The sequence below is a fragment of the Mus caroli genome, unplaced genomic scaffold (genome assembly GCF_978045245.1).
Source record: "Mus caroli unplaced genomic scaffold, Mus_caroli_1 scaffold_2, whole genome shotgun sequence".
NCBI classification, from domain to species: Eukaryota; Metazoa; Chordata; class Mammalia; order Rodentia; family Muridae; genus Mus; species Mus caroli.
In genome coordinates, this window is record NW_028227257.1 from 174,709,054 (window position 1) to 174,734,068 (window position 25,015).

A 25,015-nucleotide genomic window follows, 5' to 3' on the forward strand; every position below is an offset into this window, starting at 1 on the left:
TTTAAATTTTCAGTATGCATCAAGCTTAGCTCCATGATCTTGAGTTCCTTACCCACTTCATAAACATTAAGATAAGCATTTTTAATTTGATAATGGAGAGTTGTTTCCACGTTTCATCCATTTTAGAAGTTTCTGGTGCTTTTAGAAACTTGGTTCTAGGCAGGCTTTCACACAAAGTATCTCAACATTGCAAGCTCAAAAATCGAAAGGAAGTCAAAAAGTCCAAGAAGGAATGGGAGCGCTTATAATTTTGACATGTCTTCTGCTGTGTTCAATAATGTGCTCATGTTTGTGATGTAAAGGAAAAGACGGGAGACAGTGTTTTAGAGAGGGGAAGAGGGGACAGCAAGGAATACAAAACAAGATAAAAATATTAGTAAAGATATAACTGCAATAAATAATGTTATAAAGTGGGGTAAGAAATCAAAGCATACTGTAAGCAAAGCCCCAACTCTGTGTGCTCAGCTCCATGGTAAGGAATGACATGGGAGTGCCCGGAAAGGAGCTGCAGAACACCTTCCCGGTGGTGATGGTGATGCTCACTTGAGAGGACAAGTGAGACCCAAACAGCAGACAGAATGGTCCCAGCATGCTGGCTGCCTTTTTGTGTTTGAACAGTGGCCGTCAGTCCCAGCCTTGCAGGTAATGGAACCCAGCGGGAAGAAGGGGCGGTACCCAGCGGTGCAGCCTGAACTGAGAGCAAATTTAAATTACTGAGTTTTTTTTTCCTTTTTTTTTTTTTAATTTTTCTACTCTCTGCGACAAACTGAAAAGATTCCAGCACGCTAATTTAACCACCCTGCTTCTTCTTCTCTACCTCCCCCCTCCCTTGTCTCCCTGCTTCCAGGATAATTAAAAGAGAAACCTGTAAAAGCAACATTCCCGTGAGCGAGTTGGTGCTGCAACGTGCTGGTAAGAAAATGAATTTAATTTTTAATCTTTTTTTTTCTTTTTTTGGATTTTCCTTTAAAAAAAAAAGCTGAAGGCTTTGTCTCTCTAATGCTGTCATAAGCGTGGCTTCCCTGCTGTGAGGGGTTAGCCTGTAATGAAAAGGTATAATTGCCTGATGTATGACCTCCGCGCCATGCTTATAACAAGGAATAACCGCATCCCTATGCATCGTGATGATGCTTCTCTCTGCAAACTGACTATTCGATGCCCAGCTGCAGCAAGACTGAGATTGCTGCGCTGTGTCAAGGAGCTGTTTGGTTGTTTGGGGTTGGAGTTTCAGTGTCCTGTCAGAAGTCATGACTTCCTCAAAGTTGCTGCCTGACAGGTGCTATTATGTATTCTAATAGGACCGGTCCCCATCATAACGTTTTGATGTTTACTTCTTAAACAGGAAATACAAGGATTAAACTTCTTTTGTTTATGGAACAGCATAATTATCACAGACTTCTGTAGTCCAGATAATGAAAGACTGGAGCGAGTGCTCTGTGGAGTGGTTTTAATCCCTCTTTCTCTGTGACTAGTTAGGGGTTCATTAGACAGTCGTGAAGGAGAGCCTCTATCGTTTGGAGACCTTGAACTTGAGATGCCAACTTGATTCTTTGAAAGGACAATTTTTAATTCAATCCAATTAAACTCAACAAGTATTTCTCCACACTCTGACTGGAACTGCTTGGGGAGTGGCAGTACCTGTTACTCACTGACAGGGGAGAAAATGAAACACGGTGTAAATGTCCAGAGGCAGACTTCTCTCCCCGCGTTTGGAACCGGCTTCTTATGACGTTCCTGTGTGCTACTGTTCGCTGTAGATGAGAGTTCAAGGTTAGCGCTCCCCGTAGACCGTAGCACATCCCTTCTTTGGATGCGTGTGCAGTTTGCTTCTGCTAACTAGTACCTGTCGCCTGTACATTTTAGATTCTTGTCTAATACTATAGAGGAAAAAACTGGAAATATTATCACCATTGTCATTACTATCAAACACTATGCATGTCGTTTAAAAGTACATCTCAATGTAGTAAGTTTTGATCTTATGCAGATTTGAATAGGAAGGAAGACACTTGGGAATGCTTAGACTTTCTGAGGCTGGCTGAGATCTGGGTCAAGAAACTTAGAAGTGAGGACTTTAAAATTTGCTCTTAAATACATATAAAAACATCGAGGAATATAATTTGCTATCCTCTGCTGTGCTTTATAAGCTATGATAGATTTTACTTAGTTTTAAGAAGAAAATGGATTAGCAGAAATAGAATGGAAAGTTTTCAGAAGCAGTAGTTAACAGCTGTCTACCAAGGCCTTTGCTAAAGACTATGTCTTCTGTGGCTGTTTGAAGGTTGTGTAGCTTTGCATCTTAGAGAGAGTGTGACAGTGCATCCGCTGTTCTCTGAAGCCATTCTGTCCAATTGTGTCATCTCTACATTTAACAGCGCTGAACTTTGCCGCCCTTGGGTCTTCACCAATGCCCCCAGAACCACTTGAAATGTCTAAAAAGACTTCAGAACATTAGGAAATGTCAACTGCTAAAATAATTTCTGCCTCTTTACAACGAGAGAAAACGCTGTGGATTTAATAGTTCATTTTTTAAAAAAATCTGCTCCCCACCAGTAACTGTCTGTTAGCAATGTTTCAATAAGAATTGGAATAATGTGTTGCCCAGTAACAAGTAACCACCTCCAGAGTGACTCTGCACAGCACCAGTGACCTGAAAGAGCTCCTCAGAGCAGTGGACAAGTCAGGCAACAGTGTTTGTGTTCCTTAATTATGAAAAAGGTAAATCCTCCTTATGTCCAAATGTTCAAAGTCAGGGTCTTCTTCTTCACAAACTTCTAATTGAATGAACAAGTGAAAATAAAGATCAGTAGACCTCTCCAAAATTTTATTTCTGGCACAAAATAAGAATAGGATTAGATAAGCTGAGCCTCCTCCTAAACAAGATTTGGAGCAAGCAAAGGTCTTCTGTGTGCAAGCTGCCTTCTTCTCTTACTGAACACCACGTAAAAGCAGGGCTTTCACTGTGCGACTTTGTCACTGAACTAGTAACCAACTGATGATTCTGCAGACTTGTGCAACTGAAGGATGCCCCCCTCATTAATAAAACATTGAACAACACTGAAGTCACATTTACCCTACCCACTTAAGAACCATCAGAGGCCCCAAGTTCTGATCCCTAGACATAGCTGTTAGAATGTCTTTTATTCTTTCCCTGCTGACAGTTCCGAGTTGAAGCTCTTACACAGTATCCCTGCATGTATCACTAGCTCTTGCGGCATGTGGGAATACTTTACACCTTATAATTGCACAGGTGTTGAAGTAGAAAATATCGGATGAAGAGAATGCACATTGTGACTTTTCACACCAACATACAGACAAAATTATCAACATGCCAGAGTGAAAATATAAAGCCCGTACGAAAGCCATAAGAATTATGTCTTGCAGATAGGATGAGGTGTTTGCAGGATTTATTGTTAAGGGTGGACATAGTATCAACCAAACAAGCAGTATGTTCAAATCTGGGTGGGGGGAGGGAGGGTCAAAAAATTAAAAAGCTGCACCTTGATTGTCAAAATAATTCTGATGTATTGTAAGTCTACCTAGGAAACTAGTAAAGATAATTCAATTAATTAGCCTCGATGAACTTAGTATTGTGTCAAGTGATAAGGAAATTAGGGTTCTCACCTCACTTCCCATATTTGCTTGGGTTATTTTTCTATGTGCATGTATTTCCATTCTCTCTCTCTCTCTCTCTCTCTCTCTCTCTCTCTCTGTCTCTCTGTCTCTCTCTCTCTCTCGTATGTATATTTGTATTTAAATTGTCAATACAGGTTGACTTCAAACCTGTGTTTACTGGGTATAAAAGAAAAACAAGAAAAGAGATAAGAGACATAAGTAAAAATGTAAGGAAATGTGAAACCTCATCTCTACTCCTCCCATTGGTTTTATTGTTTAATTTCCTGAGTCTATCTCCTCAACTTTAAAAAGAGAGAAGGAATTATTCCATTCAAATAGTGTAGTTGGTTTACTTTATCCATGATGCAAATGAGTAACTCCTGTGAAAAGAAAAAAGCAGGTATGGTAGATTTTTTTTGTGTCAATGGTTCAAATAAAGAGAGCCTGTGCATGAGTCACTTACAGATCCTGATAGCCACTTCTGCACTGTGTCGGTGCAGGCTGGCACCTATCTCTTGGTTTAGACCCTTCCATGCTGACACTGGAATATCACACAGGATATTCTGGGGAAAAATCACAACAAAAGACTGAGTGTCAAGACACAAGCAGTCCTGAACACTGCTGGAATGGCTCTTGCATAGAGCATGGGGTGGGGGATGGAGTACAGATACCTAAATTTTTCATATGCATTTCAAATGTACTTGAAAATTTTGGTAAGATCTCATTGATAAACAGAACTATGGAACCACCACAATCAAGAGGTAGAAAATATACATCCAAGCAAAAGTTTCCTGGTATCCCTATACAGACATTTTTTCCCCTCCATGCCTTGATTGGCTTTCTTTTACTAGATTAATTTGCATAGTACATAATATTAGAAGACTGGAATAGTATTTTAATAGATACATTTATTTCTTTTATTTTATTTATATGAGTACACTGTAGCTGTCTTCAGACACACTAGAAAGAGGGCATTGGATTCTATTACAGATGGTTGTGAGACACCATGTGGTTGCTGGGAATTGAACTCAGGACCTCTGGAAGAGCAGTCAATGCTCTTAACCTCTGAGCCATCTCTCCAGCCTCCTCTCTGTGCTTCTTTGTGCCATCCTTTTATTTATTTATTTATTTATTTATTTATTTTTAACCTTTGAGAGTCATACATAGTTGTACCCATTACTACAAAATAGCATTTCACTATATAGGTAAGCCACGTTTCTTCACCTAGTATTCCACAGTGCCAACATGTACATTTAAGACAGGATCTCATGTAGCCCAGGATAGGCCTAATCTCCTTGTGTAGCTGAGGATGATCTTGGAGATCTGGTCTTTTTTAATACCATGAATGTTGGTATTACAGATCTGTTTCCCCACTTAAATACAACAGAGAGTTTTCTCCTAATCTACGGTTTATTTGTTGTTTGTTTGTTTGTTTGTGTTTGTTTTGAGACAGGGTGTCTCTACATTATTCTAGATGTCCTGAAATTCTCTAAGCAAACGAGGCTGGCCTCAAACTCAGAGATCTGCCTGTCTCTGCTTCTCTGTTTGGGGCTAAAGGCATACCCCACTGTATCTGGCCATTCTTCTAAGATTTTCATCTGTAAATTTTACCATTTCATCTCTATCTGTAGATCTATCATGTGTTAAGAGCTACTTTATTGAGATTCATATTTTTCCCATATGAATGGCTAACACTGTCACTATAAAAACCACTTTCCCCTCTTTAGTTACTTTACATCGTTTGTCAAAACTGAACTACTACTGTGTTATGTATGTGTGTTGGTCTGTAGAAATGTCTCTATCCTATGGCACACATTTGTGTATCTAACCTTTATTAGTTCCTTGTTATGCTAGTTGCCTTATATTTATGGTAAAAATTTAAAAACAGATAATACAAATCATGCCCATTTACTCTTCTCTGTAAACATTGCTTTGGCTTCTACAAGTTATTCTCATTTTTCTATGACTTTCAGAATTGTTAGTAAATTCCTACCCCAATAAAAGTGCTGATGAAATTTTTCAGAATTCCCTGGAATATGTAGTTGAGTTGTAGAGTGGATGGCTGTACTGACATATGTCTGCATTACAGTTACTTTGCTGCTGCCCATGAATTTATTGGTTTTTGATTTTTGTTTTCATTCCAGAGATGGACTATGATTTTGAGTATAAGTATTTCTCCAACTTTACTGGATTTATCTCTCAGTATAACAGAGGCATAAGTATTGTTTAAATACAACTGTACTTTTATCTTATTTTCTGAATATTTGTGTCTATTACATAAAACTATTGATTTTTTTGGATAATAACCTATTAGGCTCTGATATTGAAAAATTCAATTCATCTTAACTGATTGAAATATCTAGAATTTGCAGTAAAATATTATATAGAAATTACAAAAGCTAGAAATTTAAATGCATTGCCAGTCTTAGATAAAAGACTGAGTCTCTTATCACAGAGTGGAGGGGGTTTTAGACATAACCTTCATCAGGAAAAGGCAGCCCTCTTGGATTGCTCATGTGCTAAAAAGTTTTTCCAGTGAAGGATGCAGCCCCTTTTCATACTGAGAATCCGAGATGCTAATACCATGTAAGGGGTCTTGTGTCTATGCTCAGGAGAGAAGCAAGCTGGCATCTGGCTTCTGGAATGTTTGGTGTAGTAACAGTCTAAAATAGTTTCATAGCAGAGTTGGAAGTATTCCTTTCTCTTCTGTTTCATAAACCATTTTGTGTCACATTAGAATTCTGTTCTGTCTCTAAATGTTTGTTGGAGTTTACCAGTGAGCTCTCTGGTCCTGTAGTTTTCTTTGTGGGAAAACATGATTACAAACCCAGTTTCACCTTCAGTTCTCTTTGGTGATTAACAGTCTTTAGAGAATTTGTATATGTTACTTGAGTTATCCCAGTCTGGTCATGGGATGCCCATCATCTTCTTGTTCTTTGCACACTGTGAGATATAGAGTTGCATCAATTCTTTCATTAACAGTGCATGTTCTAGCTTAATCTCTTTAAAAATCAGCCCATAGCCGGGCGGTGGTGGTGCACGCCTTTAATCCCAGCACTTGGGAGGCAGAGGCAGGCAGATTTCTGAGTTCAAGGCCAGCCTGGTCTACAGAGTGTGTTCCAGGTCAGCCAGGGCTATACAGAGAAACCCTGTCTAGAAAACAAACAAACAACAAAAAACAAAACAAAACAAAACAAAAAACAAAAAGTCAGCCCATTCAATTTCTGTTTCTCCCATAACAAATTTGTATAAATTCAGACCTTAAATAATACAACCTTATTGTTTTATAAGGTTTGTTTGTGTGTGCTAGTTTGAGTTATATGTATGTACACTTGTGTAGGTGAGGGTACATGTGTGCAACTGAGTGGAAATTCAGAGCTCAATGTCAAATATCTTCCCCAATCATTCTCAACCTGTGTGTGCATACGTGTGTGTATGTGTGTGTGTGTGTGTGTGTGTGCATACATGTGTGTGTATGTGTGATGATTGCATAAATGTGTGTGCACACGTGTGGTGTTTGCATTCGTGTGTGTGTGCACGTGTGGTGTTTGCATAAATGTGTGTGTGCATGTGTGATGATTGCATACATGTGTGTGCACACGTGTGGTGTTTGCATACATGTGTGTGTGTGCACACATGTGGTGTTTGCATACGTGTGTGTGTGTGTGTGTTCGTGCACGTGTGGTGTTTGCATGTGTTTGTAGGTGTGCATGCACTGTGCATGTGGAGGCCAGAGGACACAGGAGACTTTACTAGTCACTTTATTTTACTTTTTGAGACAGGGTTATTCTCTGCACCTACAACTCACCAAGTCAGCTAGCTTGGCTGATCAGTGAGCTCCAAGGATTCTTTTATCGCTGCTTCCCCAAGAGTGAGATCACAGGCACACACCATAATGCCCAGGTGTTAGAGAATATAAACTCAGTCTCTCAGAACCATCTCCTCTGCCTGATTTTATAGTTCTACATGTCAGAAATATGACACAAATCTCACCAGACTAACGTCAAGGTGTCCCCAGCTCTGCATTTCCTTCAAAGGACTCTAGAGAGCTTGCTGCAGGTCTAAGCTCATACCTTCCTGTTTTTTGGCTTATAGATATCATACACGTTTTGCCTGTAGATTCTAAGCCTTCCCCAATCTTCAAAGTCAGTCATGCTGAGTCGTTATTTTCCTCACATAACAGATCTCCATTCTGCCTTGCCCTTTCTCATATCTCAAGTGAGAAAATTCTCTATCTTTGAGGGCCCATGTGACTATGGGTACACATTAAGATGTCACTTAATGATCTCCCTCTCAACAGATCCAAGCTTAACTCATATCAGTGAGTTGTTTTTTCCATCTGAAATCATATTTGAAGATTTTAGAGGATTACAGGACAGACATCTCTGTGAATCACATTTTCCTCCTTTATGGTTGTAACATATGTAATCAGTTTTAGCTTATTCACCGGATGTACCATTAAGCCTATGAATTTTCCCCATAAATTCCCCTTAGCTGAATCTCACAAGTTTAAACTTATTTCATTAAAAATAATTTCTAAGTCATTTTTGACTACTTTTTTTCTCTCGCTGGATGTAGAGCAGTTCATTATTGTCTCTCTAGATACCTTTCTGTTACTGGTTTCTAATCTAATTCCACTCTGGACAGAGAACATATTCAACAAGGTCTTTGATACTTTTCCCAGCTTATTGCTCATCTGGGGGAAAACTCTGGCTGCCCATAAGGGGAATGTGTATGCAGAGTTATACCATGTAGTATTTTGTGATTGCTTCTTATGTTGGTGGTCTCCTTATGTTCTTTTCTGTTTTTACTAATTTGATTTTTGGCCTGTCTGTTCAATGCAGGTTCAGAGAGTATAATAGAGTTTCCTACTCATCTCTATGTATAGATTTGTCTTTTTCTATACTGGATTATCTCAAATTTATTTCATGTATTTCTATGTATAAGTATGTGTTCAAATGTATGCACATATATGTAGAAGAACTAATTCACATTTGCATGTGCATGTGGAGGCCAGAGGACAACCTCTCGTCGTCTTCCTTTAGCACTATCCACCTTAGGTTTTGATATGAGTTCTCACTAGTCTGGAACTCACTAAATAGGCTACACTGGCAGATCAGAGCTCTGCCCACCCCCATCACACCATGGGATTACAAATGTGCTTGGGTTACAAGTACAGTCCACCATTCTTGAACTGGTTTTATTAATGTGGATTGTAGGGACCTAACTCAAGTCTGCATACTTACTTTGCAAAAAAATGTATCAAAGGAGCTCTCTGTTTTGGCCTGCTCCATGCATTTTTAGGATGTATTATTGAGCATCTGTAAATGTATTATCGATTGCTATCATGCTATCCTTCATTCATCATGGAAGCTTTCTATTTTCTCTAGTGCAATACCATTTTCCTTAGATTTTATTCTTGTTCATTAACCAACCTTTAAAAATTATATTTCAATTTTCTTTTGTTTTCTACTTATATCTTTGCATTATTTTGACTGCTTTAGGGTCAGCACATATATGTAAACTTAATGTAATCCGTGTGTCAGTATATTTCTATTGATCACATTTTCTATTGGTCAGATTTTAAACTATTTAATATGGCCATATATATACATGCGTGTGTATATGTGACATTCATATATATTACAAGCTCATCAATATATTATTAATTATTTACTTTCAATTCTTGTATTCTTTTAAAGAATTGAAATGAAATACAGATTTTATGTAACCTAAACTCATTTTTCTTTCCATACTTGGAATATAACTCTACTAGTAAGAAAGTTACTCTCGGTTTACCTGAAAAATTTCAGTTTCCTCTTGGGTTTGAAAATATAGCTTCAGTGAGTGAAGATGTCGTCATTAACGACCTCTTCTGCTGCTGCTTTCACATTCCAATGTCAACTGAACTTCACAGTTTCTTAGGAATCCACAATCAGTTCAAGCCCCTCCCAGCAATTTCTTGTGTGTGGCTTCCCTGAGTTAAGATTGTGTTTAAGAAGGGGCACAGTGTCCACATTTTGGTCTTCATTCTTCTTGAGTTTCATGCGTTTAGCAAATTGTATCTTATATCTTGGGTATCCTAAGTTTTGGGCTAATATCCACTTATCAGTGAATACATATTGTGTGAGTTCCTTTGTGATTGTGTTACCTCACTCAAGATGATGCCCTCCAGGTCCATCCATTTGGCTAGGAATTTCATAAATTCATTCTTTTTAATAGCTGAGTAGTACTCCATTGTGTAAATGTACCATAATTTCTGTATCCATTCCTCTGTTGAGGGACATCTGGATGTATCACAGGGCTCCCAATGGAGAAGCTAGAGAAAGTACCCAAGGAGCTAAAGGGATCTGCAACCCTATAGTTGGAACAACATGATGAACTAACCAGTACCCCGGAGCTCTTGTCTCTAGCTGCATATGTATCGAAAGATGGCCTAGTCGGCCATCAATGGAAAGAGAGGCCCATTGGACTTGCAAACTTTATATGCCCCAATATAGGGGAATGCCAGGGCCAAAAGAATGGGAATGGGAGGGTAGGGAAGTGGGGGGCGGTGTGGGGGACTTGTGGGATAGCATTGGAAATGTAATTGAGGAAAATATGTAATAAAAAAAAACAGTGGGGGAAAAAAAAGAGAGCAGCTAGAAAAAAAATTGAAAAAAAAAAAAAAGATTGTGTTTAAGCTTTCATTTCAGCTGTTAAAACTGCAGTATGCTTAGGAATGACTTTCTTTGTTTCAACTCCACATGAAGCTCACTGGCTTATCTAGACCTAGATTTAATGTCTGGGTACATTAGTCTGGGGAGAAATTGTGTCACTTTGTAAAATGCAATCGTCATTTTTATATTTCCTGTTCTTCATAAGCAAACTTGACATAGTCTCCCATAGGTTCCTAACGTTCCCATAGGTTCCTAACGTTCCCATTTATCCACCCTCTTTCCTCTGTCTTCCAAACTGAGTACTCTATGTTGATAGATCTTTAATGTTGTTAGTCCTTATCATTTTCTATTTGTTCTTTAGCCCTGATGAAGTTTTGATTTATTACTGGTTTCAATTACATATTTTCGTTGTTTGTTTGTTTTATATTCCTTAAGTTTTCAATAATGATACTATTCATCCTTTAATTATCTGAACTTGTGTATTATAGCTGTGATAAACCTTTTGTCGGCTAACTCTAGCCCCTGGGAAGTGTTCCTCTGTCCTGTCTCTGCTCTTCTCTGTTTGTCACTCTTTTATGTTTATATGCATGTCTGGTTTGTTTTGTTATAAACTTGATATTACAGATTATATATTTCTGTGACAACTTATTTCACGAGCCTTCCATTATCCCACTCTTCCTTCTGCCTGGACATGACTTCCCCTCTTATCTTCCATGTGATACATAGTCACCGCTCTTTCTGCTCAATGACCAAGTTCTAAACATGGCCTTTATTATTAGTCAACCTGGAGGTCTTCCACATAAACGTGTAAAACATGCTCATGGGTGAGAGTTCACATTTCTTCAGCTTTGAGTTTTCTTGGTTTCTTGTACTGCTTTGCTAAATTCAGATGCTTTGGTTATATCCCTTGGATCCTCCTTAGGATACTTCCAACCCACATGGCTAGTTTCCTGCTGCCCATACATTGCATAATTAGAAAGTGTTTTCAGCTTAAAGAACATAAAAATTATATATCTTGTTTCCTGAATCCTTCCGGAATACATTCACCTCTGATCTCTTCCTGCTTTGTGGCTGGACTCTAAAATCTCTACTTCACCTCCATCCTCCAAATATTGTGGGCTTGGTTACATTCCTCTGCAGTTATCTTGATCTTTAAAGTTTCATCTTACCATCTGTAGCCGCATACTCTGATTTCTGCCAGTGTTTATTAGTGGGAATGGGATTTTCCAATGCCACATCATAGGTATTCGGAAATAGCCTTAGTCTATGAACTAAGAAAAACTTCCCCTATGTAATTATTCTTCTTAAAGATCTTTAGACTATTTTGTCTACATTTAGAGATCTCCCATTCACTGTAAACTATTAGGAGTATTTTGTATATTACCCAGTCTTTATAAATGCAGAAGGTTTGTGTAGTTTGTGACTCCACTGCCCTAACTGTAAATTACGTTTGTACATATGTCCATATACAACTGATAGCAATGTATCAAGTAGCATTTAAAGTATGCTACTTCGAGTCAAATTTTTATATATTTTCCAAGTATATCAATCTCAAACTTACCCTCTGGTTATTACACTTCATTTTTAAATGGATGATGCATTCCCATCACACAGATGCATTTTAAGATCTAAAAGTGTTGAAATGTTTTGATGATACCCATCACTTTGAACAATTAATATATATTAACAAAAATAATTGAGAGTGTTGAAGTTTATTCTTGAGTATGCTAGTTAACTGTGATTGCCTGTTAGATTTTGAACCACGTTGGAGATGTTCCTTTGGGCACGACTCTGAGCACATTTCCAGAAAGGATGGAGAAGAAAGATCCACCCTGACTATAGGCAGCACTGCTTCATAGGCTGGAATTGCAGATTCAGTGAGAAGTAGAAAGGGTACTGAGCACCTTAGTTCATCACTCTCTAGTTTCTAACTACAGCTGGGATGTGACCTTTTTCTCCATCATCATCATCATCACCCGAGCAGGATTTGAAATTGTGTCCCATCAAATTGATAATCTAAAAACATCCATCGTCAGGTATTTGTTAATAGCAGTGAGTAAAGTAAGTAATACAATGAACTTTGTTCTTCTATGGAACAAACTGATGAGATTCTAGCTTAGTCATCTAAAGACTCCAAAAACTCCATCAATAACTGACTGGGGCCATCATTGGTGTCATAAGTATACTGACATCTTATAAAAGATAGATACTTAGGTCATCAATTGGTCATTTTTACTCTATAATTTGGAACTCAAATGGGGGCTTATTGAAAAATACAAATGTCACTAAAAGAAGTTTTCGGTCATCAAATAAATACTACCTACAGTAGTAACTAAGAAGTACATGTGTAAGAGTCTTCATTGGCATAACTCAAGAGAATACTCTGTTCATGAGAACGAATTATAAAGAAGAAACCCAGCTCCCTACTGCTTTGGACACTATAGTAGATTAAAGTGTGAACGCAACCCCAGAGGAAAAAATGTTGATTGATAATCTCAGCTATCTTATAAAGTAAACCTATTGGAAAAGAGCCCACTGCAGATATAATTAGTTAAGATTACACTGAAGTAAAGCTGTCCATTATCTAATCTGATATTCTTAAGATATCTGCATAAAGACAGAGAGTCGGAGAGATTTGATTAGGGTGCCCTAAGACATGGAGGCAGAGGCCAGAGTATGCCTCAGCACACTAAGAAAAGCCTAGCGAGTCATCGGGAACAAAGGAGAAATCCCCTACAACTACAGAAGGAGAAATACAACTTCATTATGCACTTCTCCCGTTCAAAACTGTGATGCATTGGATAGCTGTTGTTTTAAGTCACCTAGTTTATAATATTTTGTAACAGCTCATATATTGGCATCATTGACAGATACACACATATCAGTGTTTGGAGAGAAAAGAAACCTAGTGATTTACTTATATGACTTATGAAGGAAAAAACTGAAATCTTGGTGAGGTTCGATGTGCATATGTTGCAGGGATGCTTGGCTTTTTGTTTTTTTTTTAAAGATCCACAGAACATAGCATTTAAAGTTTTTTATTAAATATTTTCTTCATTTACATTTCAAATGCTATCCCCTCCCCCTGCCCTGCTCCCAAACCCACCCACTCCCAGTATTCACTTTTTGTTTTGTATCGTTATTGTACTTTGAGTCAGTCATAGTGTGAAACAAACTAAGAGGAGTAACCATGCACTCACTGTAAGAACAGCGAGAGCACATTCCACTGCAGTACTTGCTCACAGTTACATATTAAGTTCTTGGAAATGTTGGATGAGAGAGAAAATCACCATCTTCATTTTTATTTTGTCTGCCACCATAAATTACAACCATTAAATATCAAATATTTGACCTAAAATGCTGGTTCTTGGGGGACTAAGGAGATGGAATAGTGATTGACAGCACTGACGGCTCTTGTAGAGAACCTGAGTATGATTCTCAGCACCTATGGGACACCTTATAACTGTCTGTGACTACAAGCCCAGAGGTCAGACTCCCTCTTCTGGCCCTGGTGGCCATTTCGTTTATATGAACATATATTCAGGGGAAATACATACATATATATATATATATATATATATATATATATATATATGTATGTATGTGTGTGTGTATGTGTGTGTATGTGTATATATATATTTACATATTTATTTCATTATATATATATTCATATATATAATGAAATAAAAGAGTAAACCATAAAACATTAATTCTTAACAATTATCTCACCATGTGAAAGAGAGAGCTTTTGAATTAGGTAAACCAGGAATTGTCTCTTAGAAGAAGTTTTCTTCACTGCAATTCTCATTTTTGTAGCTTTGCTGTTTTCTATAAGGTGAACAAGGAAGATGTTCTTTAGATATTGTAAGATATTCTGAGATATAGCATCCATAGGCAAGAGAAATCAGAATATAAATAGTATACTTCTTCAGAGCAATCAATTAGTATGGTCATAGTATATGAGTGAGTAGAATGGTGGAAGGAAAGGAAGATCATCCATACGGTCATGAAAACATATAGACAACATTTTCTGTAAAGAGTCAGAGAATAAACATTTCAGGGTTTTCAGACCTTACCATCTGTGCCACAGTGTAAAGGAAAGCAATCATAAATAAGTGAGTGAGTGAGTGTGTGTGTGTGTGTGTGTGTGTGTGTACATGCTTTTCATCACCACAGCAAATGTCCGGGATGATCAGTTATTGAAGCATAGGCTTGAGGTGCACCACATTTGTAGACTCCAGGCCCTGGTCAAGGGTATCCATTATTTCTAGGTCTCTGGAAGGTGTAACAGGGTCCACAGGAAAGAAAACCCATTGATGACATGGCCAGGAAATGAAAACGAGAAAGGTGATGCCCGAGATCACACTATCACTTTGAAGATCTTGTTCCTAATAATCAGAAGACTTCTCATTGCGTCCACTTCTTGAAGGTCTAATGCCTCTGACACACACAAAGCTGACGGTCAAGCCTCTGATGTGTGGGTCTTCGTAGGACACTACAAATGAAAGCTCTAGTGCCTTGAAAATAATTAAACACACTCCAATAAAGCATTATTTATGAACATGACAGTTTGAATTATGTTTAATTTTTTAATGGCAACCATTTAAAAACAAATGGACATAAAAGTAATATAAGCTTCTCACTCACTACTGTGAAAATTTGCAGGACATGGTGGACTCTGCAGATGAAGTTCTCTGAGAGGAAGTCAGATGATGAAGATGAGCATCCCTTGTTTATAGAAACAGACTACTGAAGAGAAACAAATGGCTGAAAGGTAGCAGCTAGGTTGCTCATAGAAAACATGTGTGCAAGGGTGCTAAGTTATCAGCTACATGGATGTAAAAAAAAAAAAAAAAAGAGTCAGCCTTAGAGCATCCCTGAAAAGTTGGCCTAAGACCATTTTCTAGTGAATTGGGAATGGTGGGGCAAACATGAAGATCAAGAAGATGACAATCCATTTATGAAAGAAGTAGAAAGGCAAGAATCCAAGTACAGATTTCAAATTCCAAGAAGTAACTGAAGGTTTTCCTTAATAGAAAGAGAGCTTACATATTTTAAATTGCTCCTTCCCACACTTCTGGTGAAACCATCTTTTGAGTATCTGCACACAAGACTCCCCTCCCTTTCTCTCTGGCTCTGGTTTTCTCTGTAATACTGATATCCATAGGGTAGGGAACTGCTATGCACTCTGAAAGTGAAGCAGTTAGGCATATGGAGATCACAGAAGTTTCTCAAGGGGGGTTCCACATATTTCGAAAAGTCAAATGCCATAAATCTGTCCTCAGCAACTTTGACCAGGACCCTTTGTACAAAACTAGTCTGTCCAGATCTCACTGTTCTAAGTGTAAAACAGGCAACTGTACTGGCAATGTCTCCATTGGAGGGCTTGGTCAGGTAGTTATGCTTACCCCTGGGCAGAAAGACAGCCAGTAACATAATTGTGTCTTTGTGCTTCCAGATCCACTTCTTTGGGTAGCATCCTTGTCTATAGAGAAAGAAAAATGCAATTATATGATTTGCAGACCTCTTTCTGGGCAGCAGATGTTGAACAAATCTATGTATTGGTGGAAGGACAAAAAGCACATTGTGTAGTAATTAAAACATTTTGGTCCTAAACTCATATACTCAATGTATGTTATATTCACAGGTAATTTGATGCTAACAAAAAGTGGCCCTGTTTGCTTCCCACTTTGTTCAGACCTTCACTGCAATTTCTATGCATAAAAGGCTTAACTTTTAAATAATGAACCCTTAAACTCCCAATTTTAGGCAATTAAGATGATGGAATGTATTTTTCTTTGAGCAGTCAGACATTTTCTTCCTTTTATTCTTTTGTAGATTCCACTTTTAAGCTGTTTAGCTCTTTCTTTTGTAATGGTTGTTGACAATCGCTTTTTATTTTGTGTACCATCACTTCTGAGTCACTTCAGCACCTGGCTCTGCTAATGTTAACTGTGGATTGCTGCTTGCCACTCCAGAGACTGCTGGGAGTTCATTCTCTTAAAAAGGCAGTACAAGGAAGAGCATTGCTTAACGCAGATTAGTAAAGAGCCATTGGCAACCCGGGGGTTTCTCAAAGAGAAAGGCTTTCTGGGAAAAATCACAGATTCCCAATGTGCCACTCCTGTGTGCAGGGGACTGTTGGTGGACATCCTACGGCTCTGCCTTCTCATTTAACTTTAGGAAAACAACTGTTCTTTATTCCAAATGCAATCAAGCTCGAATATGAGTGATTCAACTTTACACTTACCACAAAATTAATTTTTTAAGTAAGGTGGTTCCAGAATCATTAGTTGAATGCAAAGGTGGTTTCTTACTATTAAGCTGAGAATTCAGTATTTTGAGGATACACAGATAAACTTTTATCTTTGAGAAGAGTTATTTTTGTTATTTTTAATTGTGTGCATGTCTATGTGGAGTGGAAGCCATCAGATTCCCCTAGAGCTGAATTTCTGCTGCATATGTCCCATGAGCAACCGGTGAAACATGCCTAAGGATTTTCATCCTCATTTTTCCAGATACAATAAATATTTTTTCTCCTTTTTTAAAACCAGTATTTATTTTTATTCTAGAACTCTGGGCTATCTAATCTCAGGTTCTTGGTCACCAAAGCAGTGTTAGGTACAGGTTCCATCTCACGGAGTAGACCCTAAGTTGAATCAGTTATTGGTCAGTTATTCCAACTTATCATGTTACCATTGACCCAGCATATTTTTTCAGTTAGTATATCTTTAGAGATACAGGATCTGTGGCTGGCTAAGTACTTATGCTTCTCTTTTTATAGCGTTCAGATTATCTTCCTATACCAAAGATACTAGAACATAGGAGTGAAGACTCTATGTAGGAACCAGCTCAACCTCTCCATGTTCAATGAGTTGTATAGATGTTGTTTTCAACTTCAAAGGAAATGATAGTCATTGGCTGGTCTGCCTTTTGCCTGATAATAGATTATAGTTACACGACTTCCTCCCATCAGCCTGTAGGCCAAGACATGGATGAGAAAAGTGTAGGTACCAATGCTATAGAGTTTTAGTTACCTTACAAGTTTCTACCCACTGCAAGGTGGCTAATGATACATTGGTTTTCTTTACTGATATTTATAGCCCATGGTACTTTTCAAAATTGTATTTATTCATTTATATATGTATGATAACTTTGCCTGCATATGTATGTATATATGTGTGTGTGTGTATATGTGTGTGTGTGTGTGTGTGTGTGTGTGTGTGTACATTTCATGAATGTCGTGAATGTCTGGTGACAAAGGTTGTCAGGAAAGGCATTGGATTCCCTGAGACTGGAATTATAGATGCTTGTAAAATCATACTACATGGGTTCCTCTAGAAGAGCAACGAGCCCTCTTAAACACTGAGCCATCTCTGCAGTCTCTACATTGTGCTTTTTCTTCATAAATATGTCATTCATTTTCTCCCATTTGATTTATGCTTACTTAGATTTAAGCATTCCCCCAGAAAATTTGATGTCATAAGAAAAAGATACAATAACCACACTTCCATTTCTAGGGGCAATGCTTCTAGACCTAACTTTGAATTGAACAACAACAAAAATCAGTAACAAAAGACAGCACCCTCTCTAAATTTGACAAAATGTAAAATGATAGCCTTATGCTAAGAAAATATGCGTCTTTTTTATCTTTTCATGAATACAATATACAACAAAATAAAAATATAAATCAGAAGTATGAGGGTAAAACCCTATTCAGAGACAGTAGCTATGAGATGTCAGCAACTCCTGGACATGGGTGAAGAGAAATTTCTTTGACCCTAGACATTTCTGGATGCCAATATACATCAGCAGTTCTGTCTGGACAATTTCACTTTTGAAAGCATCCCCAATGAACTATTAATGAGGTAGTCAATATTTTATCTGGCTAGGGAGAATGAGAAGTGTAAACATACATGAAGACTTTGGTTCTGTTTGGTGATGCTTAGTTAAATTAGAAACTTTTCTTCATCATTTTAATTGTTTAAATGAACTGTGTGTATGTGTGTGCACACGCATTCATGCATGTGTTCATGTGTGTGTGTACAGATCAGACAACTCTCAGAAGGCTTATATGTCCTACCCTTGCCTGTAGAATACAATGCAGGTCATCAGGCTTGGGAGTAAGTACCTCTACATGCTGAGCCATGCTTGTTATCCCTGGGTTTTGTTCCCTTTTGTAATTTTTATAATCCATTCACATTTCATTCTCATCTTTGATCATCATAGGCACCAGGAAGCATTCCAATCTCAGATACAGCAAAGAAACATAGTTTTCCCAGGACTTTACTGTGTTTATGACATGATTCTCCTGGGAATGTATACCGGGGTTAGCAGCACTTGGGAAGAACAGAGAAACAATAGAATTTCTTTGTTTTGAAATTTCAAACTCTTGCATGATGACTGTCCTTCCAATTGTAAAAAGTTGACTCCGTTCTGTATTCCGAGTGAAATCTCAGAAGTGTTAGTGTTCCTTCTCCTTCAGTAACTTCAAATGATCATTTGCTGACAGAGACATAGGCTCAGTACATGAAATGATCCAGAGTCAGGTTTCATTGTTTTTGTAGAAGGTTAAATTTAGGCGAGTTATTTCTAGCAATGCATGGTTCTTAGTCCCTTATGGCATGTTTGAGATGTTAGTAAACGTTTGCTCGGCTCTTTAAGCACATACAGGAGCTGGCACTATAAAAACTGTTGTAAGGAGGTGAACGGATTCCTTTGAATATGAGCTGGATGCCTGTGAGAAAGAACTACAAAAGGTTTGCATAGCAGGTACCTATGTTCCACTTGGAAATTGTTGGCTGTATATGTATGCCTTTGATTTCATCAGGAAACATTCTGTTAAGAGAGGTGCCCCTTAATATTCCAGTGCACATTTTTCCTTTGTTTGCTTCATTGGGAGGTATCCCTTATGCACCAAGTATGTGAAACATATATTGTACTTCATGTCTAATGGCAGATTTTTATTTTAATTTGCTCAATTTAAAATACAAAAAGGAGTTGATTAAGGAAAACCATTTAGCAAATTAGGTTCATAACATGAATGTTGATTACTGTTAATAGATATTGACTGCAAATCATAAATATATAGGACTGTAGATTAAACGGTATCTTAAAATTTTGGTAGGTGTGATGATGCAGATCCTTAGTCCCAGCACTCAGGAAGCAGAGGCAGGTAGATGTTTGTGAGTTCAAGGCCAGCCTGGTTTACATTGCTAGTTCTATACCAGTCAGGACTAAATGGACACTGTCTCAAAAACCAACAGCAAGAAAAGGTCTCTTTTATTGTAACACTTCAGACAACCTTATGTATGCTAACAGACACTGTGATGTTCAAGACAAATATAGCTTTTGCTATATTTACCCAAGTTATAACAAGATAATTTCAAAACAAACTACATTAATCAAGCTTTTAATTTTCTATCTTTCTGATATTTTGATACTAGAAAGTTTTTGTTGATCCTGGATACTGCCCTGCCCAAAGCCAATTTCTAAGAATGTTATAAATGATGTCTCTGATATGACACATGCACAATATGACTCATGTGGTGGATGATATTCTGGTGTAAATGTATATGCATTTAAATAGATAGAGGCAAAATACATCCAGAAACATGGAAATAGTTGACAATAGTCAATTATTATCTTCAATATATAAAGATGTCATATTTCTTTGACTCTTAATAAAATTACCTACATTCACATAGCTATCTGCTTCTTTTTTCCTAACCTAAATTTACTAATGAAATGAAAATGGAGGTTAGAAATCAATTTAGTCTTTATACTTCTATTTACTAGGCTGGTCCCCAGACTTGTGCCTGTCAGTGAGAAACTGAAAGAGCTCTCTAGAAATACAGCACATTAAAATAATTTAAAATATTCTATAAAGAAAATAATTTCCCTCCTGAGTCCTACTGTAGTCCTCATTAACAGTTTCTAAACAAATGTTCTGTGACCAGCAGGTGGGTTAGAAATATAGAAAAAAAAGCATTTCTCAAGGCTATGGACAGATGACAATGTTTATCCATGTTGATACCAAAAAATCCTCCGGCATAAAGAATCTTTAAAAAACATTGAACACAGCAAATAAAAGTCATTAAGTCATACAATGCCATTCTTAAATAGCACCCTGAGTAATTAGTCAGGCAGTATTTATGACTTCCTCAACATGGGCTTCATTTCTTTCAACATTCCTACACAGTCCTGAGGGAGAAGGTATTTTCAGATGCAAATATTGCATTTGTTGAAATCCTGTTTGAAGATAGCTTCCCCATAATGGTTTATGGGAATCCTGTGCCACACACCTCTTTATATACCCTCCCTCTCTAATGCAACCAGCCATTGTCCCCTGGGGACACTCTGACATTTCACTGGGGCAATGTATTTTACACAGAGTGCCAGGAGAATTGCCCTTTCCTAAGAGTCAACTCTTTATTCAGTCATTGGTAACCAATTAAATTACCCAGAGTGCTGTTATTCGTAAGTCTTATTGTTAAGACGCATTTCATGTTGCCATACTATCATCTTTATTTAAACAGTTAAAGGAATGATGGGGCACACCAAGGCCCTATATGTAAAGGTTCAGCTATCCAGAAATGGCATGTTGCAGTTTCTTTGCTTAGTGGATGTTCTTCCCTAACAAATCTTCACATGCTTATGTCAGATGTACACATTTAGCTTTCCCGATTGAGTTCAGAGTGGAAGTACCTACCCATGTAAACATTTTTACCCTCAGAATATTGCTTTTCTTCCAAATTAGTCTGTAGGCCACATGCATATGCAATTTGACAAATATATACATGCTGGTATTCAGAGAGTAATCTGATAGATAAGTCCTCTTCAGATATTTGAGGAGAAAATGCTATCATTCTTCATTCAGTGAGAGAAAATCAGCTGTGTTCTATTTGTGGCAGTCGCAGGTTTATATTAGCAGTGTTCACAGCATTCCCACCTCATGAGACGTTTGGAAGATGAACACAACCATTTTTGCAGAATTCTTTATGTTTATGTAGCATCTCTTCCCAGAATACTCCCAGGAGTGTTGTGGTGATTTTCACTGGAGCTAACTGCCTCTGTACTATTCATTTCTAAAATGGGCCTAAGAGCATAAGTCCTACAGTCTCATCATAACCAAAATGAACAGGAGGCTTACTTGTATCCAGAAATATGAAGCCTGGTGATTCCAATGTGGAGAAATAGATGCACAAAAGTGAAATCTACCCTCTCTTTGACATTCATGATCAGAAAATTTCTAATTCTGTACTTAGCATAGATAAGACAAAGTGCATCATCCTAAGATGATTTCATTGTTTATATTAGAGAACAGAGTGAGACTTCAATCATAGAGACACAAAATAATTATATTTGACATTGAGGTTTTTTTATAGCCTTCCCAGTATTAAAATCTTGGCCCTACTGGAAAGGCCAGAGATACATATATAGATGAAAAATCAGAGAAGTGGGGGTTCTAAGATTCTTGCCACTAAATTTTCCCTAGGCAAAACATTAAAAACGGGAACAGTGATCAAATATCAAAAACACAGAGATGAAGAACTCAGAACTTTTCCTTTTGTTAGTTCTTTAACCACAAAGAACACACACAGAAGGGGAAAGGGAGAGAGAGGCTTACATATTTCTCTTTATAATGATTTTTATAGTCCATGATTTAACTATATGTGATCTAGACCTAACAATTATTAAACACCAGAGCAATGAGGAGTGCCTCCCCAAGAAAGCATATCCTGTGTCTTTGATTCAAGAATATTTACAGAGTTCCTACTGTTACATACTGTTTATGCACTGTTCATTGTTTTAGACTATGAAGATTTTATAATGCACTATAAATAAACAAGTCTGAGCCTGGTGCCCTGGAGTTTGTATCTTCATTTAGGAATCTGTTGACAGGAGGTTAAAAGCAGAAGGACTCAACAAATGAGGGAAGAGTCTGTCAGCTAAAGGTCAGGGGATGGAAAAGAACAGACAGGAAGAATAAAAACTCATGGCAGCAGACTGAGAGACACTAACTGTATCGTCCTGCCCCGTCCTGTCCTTGTTACGCTAATACAAAATTAAACTTCAGTTAGCATGCTGCCTCTCTAGGAAAGTATTTTATTGAAGTAAGGAAGGTAGAGGCAATTGAAAGTTAAAGCCATAAGGGCAAGCAGCTGGAGAGATGGCTCAGCCATTAAGAGCACTTGCAGCTCTTCCATGGGATCCAGGTTCCATGCCTAGCAACCACATGGCGGTTCACACTTGTCTGTAATTCAGTTCCAGGGAATCTGACACACTCACACAAATGTGTATCCAGGTAGAACACCAATGCAGTGAAATATACATACATACATACATACATACATACATACATACATACACATGCATAAGCAAGCATGCCATCAGGGCAAGAGTACATGCAGAACTTGAGGATGTCTTACAAGACGTGATTACTAGAGTGAGTCACAGACACCATGAAGTAGGGATGCTGTGAGGGAGGGGCTTCTGTTACTTTGTGTGTTTAACAGCTTCTTGTTACTCAGCATAAGTTATCAATGCTTTACTTATTCACAGTGTGAATTTTACACAGTGGAATGGCCAAGTGGCCTGTCACGAAGCACAAGAGTATAAGCACTGGGTGGTTATTGACAGGTGAAACCTGCTCTGTCTTGTTTCATCTTGTGCACTTAGTGGGCTAAGCCACAACGCTCATTCGTGTTGGGCTTACATGGTTTATATTGGTTCTGCTTTCACATTGACCTCCAAAAGTTTCAAATCAAATACACTGCTGTGTATTTGTTCTTGCTATTAACTATTGGTTTTAGAGTGATTTTTCACGATTCTAGATCTGCTTTCCCTCTGGATGTCATGCTGGCTATCTCCCAATAAGAACAATAAATAATAATAATAATAATAGTAATAATGAAAGCTTGTTTGAAAAACTTAATTTCAGATGTTTCCTAAATAAAAAAATCTATTATACTTCAATGTATACTTTAAAAGATTTTAAAATAATAATATACTATTTAAGTTAAAAATATAATAGAATCATTAAAAATAATATTTTTATTCACATTTATACTCAATTAATATATCATTATAAAGGTCTTACAATGAATACCAAACAAAATAAGGATGCTTTAAACTTTACTGGAATGTACTCATATCAAATACTTCAGAGTAAAAGTGAGAAACTTCAATTAATTAGGTTATATTTATAATATAAAGATAGCAAAATTCTGATCATTTGGAGATGCTATTTTTATATTTTCAGTCAGTAGACTATGTAATAGTAAAAGCCAGTGTACTGTTAATTAAATAGTGAAAGCCCTCTAACCAAATATATATGATGTATACTGCCATTATAAAATATCAAGTTTGAATAATATAAAATGTAATCAACCTAAGTTGTTCATTTTCCTAAGAATTTACTGAATATATACTTAGTACATTGACTACCAGTGCAGCAGAGTAGAAGTAGGAATCAAAAAAGCAGACAACTCACAGATCATTTAAAAGAGAAATGGTTGGAAGCGGGCTTTGAGTTGGGCCGCCTGGAGTTTTGAATACTAGGAGAGTTACTCATTCTTTCTCTGAACCATTCAGATTTCTAAATTCCAGGTTCATTAGTTTCTTCCTTTGTGAGAACGAAGACCATTTGTTTCATAGTCTCAGGCTTTCCAAGCAAATAAGATGGTTGCGGAGGATACTTAGTATGGCATTTGGATACACTGAATCTTTGTGTCCCTGCCAGTGACAGTGAACTACACACACTTCATATGTATTTTGCCACTCAATGTAGTCACCAATATCACCACAGATGGTTCTCAACCTTCCCAGTACTACAACCCTTTAATACAGTCTCTCATGTTGTGGTGTCCCCAATCACAAAATTACTTTCGTTGCTACTTCATAACTGTAATATTGCTACAGTTACAAATAGTAATGAAATATCTGTGTTTTCTGACAGCCATAGATGACCCTTATATAAGGGTCATTTGACCCCTAAAGGGGTCAAAACCCACAGGTTGAAAACTGCGGCTCTAGGTGACAAACTGAATACCAAAGTAATGGCTGCTAGGCAGTGCTTTTATTGTTTTTGTACTTAAACACTTGACTTTTCCACCACCTGTCAACATTTATACTTATTTCCAGTGAAATACAATATAAAGAAACTCAATGGCTATGTTATTAGAAATATGTAATTGTGGACTGAAGATAGAATGCATGAGACTCAGGATTCTATCACTAGTGCCACCAAAGAGAAAAGGGGGTGGGGGAGAGGAGGAATGTGAAAGAGACAGAGAGACAGAGACAGAGAGAGACAGGGACAGAGGTTATTTTGAGGTTCCCAATTAATATTAAGCTAAGGATTATTTTCACTATCAAATATTTCTACTAGCATTTGTAAAAGAAAGTGATACAAAGACAAAGAGCTTAGGATCAAAATCTTAATTTTAAAGTCCTTACCTGAGAACTGCAGACCCCAGCTAAACCCTCTACTCTACAAAAACTGACAATGGCAGAGAGCAAATGATGGTGGTAGAACTCAGTTTGACTTTTCCCAAGCAAGGAAATCTCCCATCGAGTCTCAACCTAATCATCAGAAAACTGAGCAGCGACATGCATCTCACATGCCCAACCTTGCAAAGCCCCTTTAATGAAGCTTCATAGCGTTCCTGATGGACTCCAGAGTCATGCTGGGGAGGCTCAGCTCCTGAAGGCCCTTGTCCCTGAGCCTGAGGACCTGGGTT

At 37.6% G+C, this 25,015-nt stretch overlaps 1 protein-coding gene across 1 annotated transcript in view; it reads left to right on the forward strand.

Moving 5' to 3' along the window:
• Positions 1-458: 458 nt before the first annotated feature.
• Celf2 (CUGBP Elav-like family member 2) overlaps positions 459-25,015 on the forward strand; it is an 856,147-nt gene continuing 831,590 nt past the window's right edge. The window contains exons 1-2 of the mRNA XM_029471522.2: positions 459-642; positions 848-912. The gene's annotated coding sequence lies outside the window, so the exon portion shown is untranslated. The remainder of the gene's footprint in view (positions 643-847; positions 913-25,015) is intronic.